Raw genomic sequence first — 8,817 nt, 5'->3', positions numbered from 1 at the left:
GTCCCCAAGTCTCCTGTCCCCACCAGATTACCTAGATAACCTTCAAATCATCCTGAAAATATATGAATTCGGCCTAAGATTTAAAGAGAGAACAGCTGGAATACTACAGTGAGAAGAGTTCGTGCTTCTATCAAGGTAGGAAGACGAGAGGGGGGGAATAAAGAAACAAAAGGCATCCAAGGGGGAGGGACCCCACAAGGAGCAGGGCTAAGGCATGGGCGAGTGTCCCCAGGACAGGAAAGCCCCGTACAGGAGAAGCAGAAGCTGCACCAATCTCCCTGGAAGGAAACGGTCTCGCAGGGAGTTAGAGCAGGACCCCAGGAGGGCGGGGATGCCCTCAGGCTCCCTGGGACACTAACAGACGCCTGCGCCCCTGGGAGAATGCGCCGAGCTCCCTAAGGGCTGCAGCGCCCACGGCTGGACCCGGGAGGAGCTCCGGGGGGCTCACGGCGGCTCCACGGAGTGGGCTGCGCGGCCCCGAGCGTGAATCCAACAGCGCAGGCCCAGGAGCACAGGGCGCCGGGGACACAGCCCGGGATCCAGCCTCCCCTGGGACAGGCAGAGGCCAGGAGGGCCCAGAACAGCAAGGACACTCCTGCCCCGAGCTGAGCAGATCAGCGCCCCCCCCACCCCCCGGGGCATCCAGGCCCCTGCAGATGAAGAGCTCTGTAGCTACTGCGGGAGCTGACTCCAGGGCTCCAGAGCTGGCCGCCGCCACTGTGGTTGTTCCTCCTAGGGCCTCGCGGGGTAAACAACCCCCACTGAGCCCTGCACCAGGCAGGGGACAGAGCCGCTCCCCCAAGTGCTAACACCTGAAAATCAGCACAACAGGCCCCTCCCTCAGGAGACCAGCTAGACGGACAAGTTCCAGGGTAAGTCAAGGGACTTAAAGTATACTAAATCAGAAGATACTCTCCCGTGGTTTTTTTTTTTTTTTTTTTTTTTTTTTGATTTCTGTTTGCTTCCCCCACCCTTTTTTTCCTTTCTTTTTCTTTCTCTTTTTTTCTTTTTTTCTTCCTTTTCTTCTTTTTTCTTTTTCTCTTTTCTTTCCTTCTTTCTCTCCTCTCTTTTTCCCTTTTACCAACACACCTTGTTTTTGGCCACTCTGCACTGAGCAAAATGACTAGTAGGAAAACCTCACCTCAAAAGAAAGAATCAGAAACAGTCCTCTCTCCCACAGAGTTACAAAATCTGGATTACAATTCAATGTCAGAAAGCCAATTCAGAAGCACTATTATACAGCTACCGGTGGCTCTAGAAAAAAGCATAAAGGACTCAAAAAACTTCATGACTGCAGAATTTAGATCCAATCAGGCAGAAATTAAAAATCAATTGAATGAGATGCAATCCAAACTAGAAGTCCTAATGACGAGGGTTAACGAGGTGGAAGAACCAGTGAGTGACATAGAAGACAAGTTGATGGCAAGAGGGAAACTGAGGAAAAAAGAGACAAACAATTAAAAGACCATGAAGACAGGTTAAGGAAAATAAACGACAGCCTGAGGAAGAAAAACCTACGTTACACCTACGTTTAATTGTGGTTCCTGAAGGTGCCGAAAGGGACAGAGGGCCAGAATATGTATTTGAACAAATCATAGCTGAAAACTTTCCTAATCTGGGAAGGATTCAGGCATTCAGATCCAGGAAATAGAGAGATCCCCCCCTAAAATCAATAAAAACCGTTAACACCTTGACATTTAATAGTGAAGCTTGCAAATTCCAAAGATAAAGAGAAGATCCTTAAAACAGCAAGAGACAAGAAATCCCTGACTTTTATGGGGAGGAGTATTAGAATAACAGCAGACCTCTCCACAGAGACCTGGCAGGCCAGAAAGGGCTGGCAGGATATATTCAGGGTCCTAAATGAGAAGAACATACAACCAAGAATACTTTATCCAGCAAGGCTCTCATTCAAAATGGAAGGAGAGATAAAGAGCTTCCAAGACAGGCAGCAACTGAAAGAATATGTGACCGCCAAACCAGCTCTGCAAGAAATTTTAAGGGGGACTCTTAAAATTCCCCTTAAGAAGTTCAGTGGAAAAATCCACAAAAACAAGGACTGAATAGATATCATGATGACACTAAACTCATATCTTTCAATAGTAACTCTGAACGTGAATGGGCTTAATGACCCATCAAAAGGCACAGGGTGTCAGACTGGATAAAAAAGGAGGACCCATCTATTTGCTGTCTCCAAGAGACTCATTTTAAACAGAAGGACACCTAGAGTCTGAAAATAAAAGGATGGAGAACCATTTACCATTCAAATGGTCCTCAAAAGAAAGCAGGGGTAGCCATCCTCATGTCAGATAAACTAAAATTTACCCCGAAGACTGTAGTGAGAGATGAAGAGGGACACTATATCATACTTAAAGGATCTATCCAACAAGAGGACTTAACAATCCGCAATATATATGCCCCGAATGTGGGAACTCCCAAATATTTAAATCAATTAATAACCAAAGTGAAGAAATACTTAGATAATAATACACTTATACTTGGTGACTTCAATCTAGCTCTTTCTACCCTCGATAGGTCTTCTAAGCACAACATCTCCAAAGAAACGAGAGCTTTAAATGATACACTGGACCAGATGGATTTCACAGATATCTACAGAACTTTACATCCAAATGCAACTGAATACACATTCTTCTCAAGTGCACATGGAACTTTCTCCAGAATAGACCACATACTGGGTCACAAATCGGGTCTGAACCGATACCAAAAGATTGGGATCGTCCCCTGCATATTCTCAGACCATAATGCCTTGACATTAGAACTAAATCACAACAACAAGTTTGGAAGGACCTCAACACGTGGAGGTTAAGGACCATCCTGCTAAAAGATGAAAGGGTCAACCAGGAAATTAAGGAAGAATTAAAAAGATTCATGGAAACTAATGAGAATGAAGATACAACTGTTCAAAATCTTTGGGATGCAGCAAAAGCAGTCCTGAGGGGGAAATACATCGCAATACAAGCATCCATTCAAAAACTGGAAAGAACTCAAATACAAAAGCTAACCTTACACATAAAGGAGCTAGAGAAAAAACAGCAAATAGATCCTACACCCAAGAGAAGAAGGGAGTTAATAAAGATTCGAGCAGAACTCAACGAAATCGAGACCAGAAGAACTGTGGAACAGATCAACAAAACCAGGAGTTGGTTCTTTGAAAGAATTAATAAGATAGATAAACCATTAGCCAGCCTTATTAAAAAGAAGAGAGAGAAGACTCAAATTAATAAAATCATGAATGAGAAAGGAGAGATCACTACCAACACCAAGGAAATACAAACGATTTTAAAAACCTATTATGAACAGCTATACGCCAATAAATTAGGCAATCTAGAAGAAATGGACGCATTCCTGGAAAGCCACAAACTACCAAAACTGGAACAGGAAGAAATAGAAAACCTGAACAGGCCAATAACCAGCAAGGAAATTGAAGCAGTCATCAAAAACCTCCCAAGACAGGGCCAGATGGCTTCCCAGGGGAATTTTATCAAACGTTTAAAGAAGAAACCATATCTATTCTCCTAAAGCTGTTTGGAAAGATAGAAAGAGATGGAATACTTCCAAATTCGTTCTATGAGGCCAGCATCACCTTAATTCCAAAACCAGACAAAGACCCCACCAAAAAGGAGAATTATAGACCAATATCCCTGATAAACATGGATGCAAAAATTCTCAACAAGATACTGGCCAATAGGATCCAACAGTACATTAAGAAAATTATTCACCATGACCAAGTAGTATTGATCCCTGGGACACAAGGCTGGTTCAACACCCATAAAACAATCAATGTGATTCATCATATCAGCAAGAGAAAAACCAAGAACCATATGATCCTCTCATCAGATGCAGAGAAAGCATTTGTCAAAATACAGCATCCATTCCTGATCAAAACTCTTCAGAGTGTAGGGATAGAGGGAACGAACGTTCCTCGACATCTTAAAAGCCATCTCCGAAAAGGCCACAGCAAATATCATTCTCAATGGGGAAGCACTGGGAGCCTTTCCAGGAACAAGATCAGGAACAAGACAGGGATGTCCACTCTTACCACTGCTATTCAACATAGTACTGGAAGTCCTTGCCTCAGCAATCAGACAACAAAAAGACATTAAAGGCATTCAAATTGGCAAAGAAGAATTCAAGCTCTCCTCTTCGCCGATGTCATGATACTCTACATAGAAAACCCAAAAGCCTCCACCCCAAGATTGCTAGAAGTCATACAGCAATTTGGTAGCGTGGCAGGATACAAAATCAATGCCCAGAAGTCAGTGGCATTTCTATACACTAACAATGAGACTGAAGAAAGAGAAATTAAGGAGTCAATCCCATTTACAATTGCACCCAAAAGCATAAGATACCTAGGAATAAACCTAACCAAAGAGGTAAAGGATCTATACCCTAAAAACTATAGAACACTTCTGAAAGAAATTGAGGAAGACACAGAGATGGAAAAATATTCCATGCTCATGGATTGGCAGAATTAATATTGTGAAAATGTCAATGTTACCCAGGGCAATTTACACATTTAATGCAATCCCTATCAAAATACCATGGAGTTTCTTCAGAGAGTTAGAACAAATTATTTTAAGAGTTGTGTGGAATCAGAAAAGACCCCGAATAGCCAGGGGAATTTTAAAAAAGAAAACCATAGCTGGGAGCATCACAATGCCAGATTTCAGGTTGTACTACAAAGCTGTCGTCATCAAGACAGTGTGGTACTGGCACAAAAACAGACACAGAGATCAATGGAACAGAATAGAGAACCCAGAAGTGGACCCTCAACTTTATGGTCAACTAATATTCAACAAAGGAGGAAAGACTATCCATTGGAAGAAAGACAGTCTCTTCAATAAATGGTGCTGGGAAAATTGGACATCCACATGCAGAAGAATGAAACTAGACCACTCTCTTTCACCATACACAAAGATAAACTCAAAATGGATGAAAGATCTAAATGTGAGACAAGATTCCATCAAAATCCTAGAGGAGAACACAGGCAACACCCTTTTTGAACTCGGCCACAGTAACTTCTTGCAAGATACATCCACGAAGGCAAAAGAAACAAAAGCAAAAATGAACTATTGGGACTTCATCAAGATAAGAAGCTTTTGCACAGCAAAGGATACAGTCAACAAAACTAAAAGACAACCTACAGAATGGTAGAAGATATTTGCAGATGACGTATCAGATAAAGGGTTAGTTTCCAAGATCTATAAAGAACTTATTAAACTCAACACCAAAGAAACAAACAATCCAATCATGAAATGGGCAAAAGACATGAACAGAAATTTCACAGAGGAAGACACAGACATGGCCAACAAGCACATGAGAAAATGCTCTGCATCACTTGCCATCAGGGAAATACAAATCAAAACCATAATGAGATACCACCTCACACCAGTGAGAATGGGGAAAATTAACAAGGCAGGAAACCACAAATGTTGGAGAGGATGCGGAGAAAAGGGAACCCTCTTGCACTGTTGGTGGGAATGTGAACTGGTGCGGCCACTCTGGAAAACTGTGTGGAGGTTCCTCAAAGAGTTAAAAATAGACCTGCCCTACGACCCAGCAATTGCACTGTTGGGGATTTACCCCAAAGATTCAGATGCAATGAAACGCCGGGACACCTGCACCCTGATGTTTCTAGCAGCCTTGTCCACAATAGCCAAACTGTGGAAGGAGCCTCGGTGTCCATCGAAAGATGAATGGATAAAGAAGATGTGGTTTATGTATACAATGGAATATTACTCAGCTATTAGAAATGACAGATACCCACCATTTGCTTCGATGTGGATGGAACTGGAGGGTATTATGCTGAGTGAAGTAAGTCAATCGGAGAAGGACAAAGATTGTATGTTCATTCATTTGGGAATATAAATATTAGTGAAAGAGAATATAAGGGAAGGGAGAAGAAATGTGTGGGAAATATCATAAAGGGAGACAGAACATAAAGACTCCTAACTCTGGGAAACGAACTAGGGGTGGTGGAAGGGGAGGAGGGAGGGGGTGGGGGTGAATGGGTGAAGGGCACTGAGGGGGGCATGTGACGGGATGAGCACTGGGTGTTATTCTGTATGTTGGCAAATTGAACACCAATAAAACATAAATTTATTATAAATAAAAAAATAAAAGTGAGAAAATAGATTTGGAGCCCAGTGGGAGCAGGCAAGACACTGAATTAGGTGGTAGCTTAGGCTCTAGGCAGTGGATAGACAGAGTGGAAAAACTGTAAGTATATTTTCCAGGTAGGGTTAACATGATAAACCAACAGGTTGGATATTTGGATGAGGAAAAGAAGTGAATCAAGAGTAACACTGAAGTGTTTAGTTGATGACATGGAGATGAAAGATTGTAGAATATTCCAGCCCCCAAATATGCCTCTTGGGCATATTGATTATTTTGAATTAAAGTGACTTGAGGTTCTGGGTGGTTCAGGAGGTTAAGTGTCTGTCTTCGGCTAAGGTCATGATTTCAGGGTCCTGGGATCGAGCTCCACGTCAGGCTCCTTGCTCAGCAAGATGCCTGCTTCTCCCTCTCCCTCTGCTGTTTCCCCTGCTTGTGCTCTCTCCTGCACGCTCTCTCTGTCAAATAAATAAATAAAATCTTTAAAAAAGTGACTTAAGAAACAGTGAGTATAAGAGGGAAACACATTGACCCTCCTTTGTCCCTATGAAAACAGGAAACAAGTCTTATATGTGAAAGGTATCCTTGCTGTACCAGGGGGGTAGAAGCCACACTTATCACCAGAGATAGGGAATTTAAGACCAAGAAGGCTCTATAAACAGACCATGTCACCTCACCAATTACCTACCCCAAGCCCAAACCCCTTTGTCTTGTCAATTTTTCACAAATTTATTATTTCTTTTTCTAAAAGGTATAAAAGCTTCTTGCTTTGGTCATTTCTTTAGGTCTCATATTTTTATGGGGCCCTTGTAAGTATGAAATTAAATTTGTTTTTCTCCTATGAATTTAATTATTAGTTCAACCAAGAACTTAGGATGGAAGAAGGAAAAAATTTCTTACTCTCCTATAAAGAACAGGATTGGGGAAGAAAATACAAAAAGCTAACACATGCCGTGTGAAGCTTGAGCTGCCTGTTTGACAGCTAACCGATGTCAGGCAGTGTGATAGCAGAGTGTCAGGATGTCAGAAAGACCCAGCACTGGAGGGACAGATCTGGACCATGTCAGAAGATATCTGTGAGTTAGAGCTGTGTGATGAGAAGATTGTACCTATGGGTAGAATGTAAATAGAAGAGACTTTGGAGGATACTTTCTCCCTGAGAAATGTAGGGAATTGGATGAAACAGTCATGAAGATGGCTTCCAGCTTTCATGCACTACTCTGGTGGTATGATGCTTAATAAATGCTTATGCAGTAAGTATAAAAACACATTCTACATTTTAACCTGATAGCATTTAATATTTACTCTTGTGAGTGTCTCTAATTAAAATAAATAAAAAGTCAAGAGATTCTAGAATTTGTAATGTGTAAAGTTAGGCACAGATGTTGTCTGTTAATTAACAAGGCCTTAACATTCATTTAAATTAAATTATCAAAATATAGAGCTGCAAAAATTAGGTTACATTAATTGGGTAATGATCCAACAAGCTGAATCCATGATAATGTATCAAATCCCAGAAATGCCAAATTCCAGAGGCTTAAGTAATGATTTCTATTTTAGGTTACCTGCCTGAGCACAATTGTTCTCCTTTTCCTCATACGAAATTCCTATAAAAAAGACACATGAGGGGCACATGGGTGGCTCAGGTCAGGATCCCAGGGTCCTGCATGGGGCTCCCCGGTGAGCAGAGAACTTCTCCTTCTCCCTCTACTGCTCCCCCTGCTTGTGTTCTCTCACTCTCTCTGTCAAATAAATAAATAAATCTTAAAAAAAAAAAAAAAGACAGATGATATACTTGAAAGGAAAAATGTATAGTTGTGCTGAGAAACTGGAGAAAGTATCTTCAGACAAAAGAAGATTCTTCAGAAGATAATGAGGGATATCTGAGAGATAAAAAGCAGATAAAAGTTAATTGGTGAGGAAATCTAATAAATATAAGAAATTACATTATTTAATCAAGTAGACAATGATGCTTTTTAAAAAGGGGGTGTCGGGGTGGGGGCTCCAAAAAGATCTCCTAAGAAAGCCCAAATGTGAGGCAGGCCTGGGACCACAAGCCATTGTAGGGCATCTGGGGAGATAAAAAGTTCAATAATTCACTGCATCCAGGATAAATGTGCCACTCCAGGCCTGATGCTGTCTATTTTGAGTAGTTATTCTCCCTGTTACATTTAAGAAGAACTGGTAGCATAAATGAAAGCAAACTCCACAAAGGTGAATTTTTCCTTTTTCAGGGTAAAGATCTAACAGAACACAGAAAATAATATTAAATGTTATTATTATCCATAAAATTACCATGGAAAAGAAGAAAATGAGGGACACTAAAGAATTCTTGGGAGTAAAGACAGCACAGATCACATATTTTATAAAAACACAGTCTGCTTGGGTGACTCAATGATTGAGCATCTGCCTTCAGCTCATGGCATGTTCCTGGGGTCCTGGGATCAAGTCCCACATCGAGGTCTCTGCAGGGAGTCTGCTTCCCTCTCTGCCTATGTCTCTGCCTCTTTCTCTCTCTCTCTGCCACTCATAAATAAATAAAATATTAAAAAAAACACAGTCCACAACAATGTGAATGTACTTGCTATCACTGAATATACACCCCCAAAATGTTTAAGATGATAAATTTTACATATATTTTATCATAATTTTAAAACATAATGGAGGGGCAAAATTAGTGGT

General features: G+C 41.3%; 1 long non-coding RNA gene across 1 annotated transcript in view; it reads left to right on the top strand.

Moving 5' to 3' along the window:
• The window catches only part of LOC144295854 (uncharacterized), a 30,685-nt gene continuing 21,868 nt past the window's right edge, over positions 1–8,817 (top strand). The window contains exon 1 of the long non-coding RNA XR_013362965.1: positions 1–135. This is a non-coding gene — a long non-coding RNA (uncharacterized LOC144295854). The remainder of the gene's footprint in view (positions 136–8,817) is intronic.

Source organism: Canis aureus, chromosome 2, assembly GCF_053574225.1.
Source record: "Canis aureus isolate CA01 chromosome 2, VMU_Caureus_v.1.0, whole genome shotgun sequence".
Taxonomy (NCBI): domain Eukaryota; kingdom Metazoa; phylum Chordata; class Mammalia; order Carnivora; family Canidae; genus Canis; species Canis aureus.
Note: the sequence above shows the minus strand (reverse complement) of the source record. Positions and strands in the feature narration are given on the sequence as shown.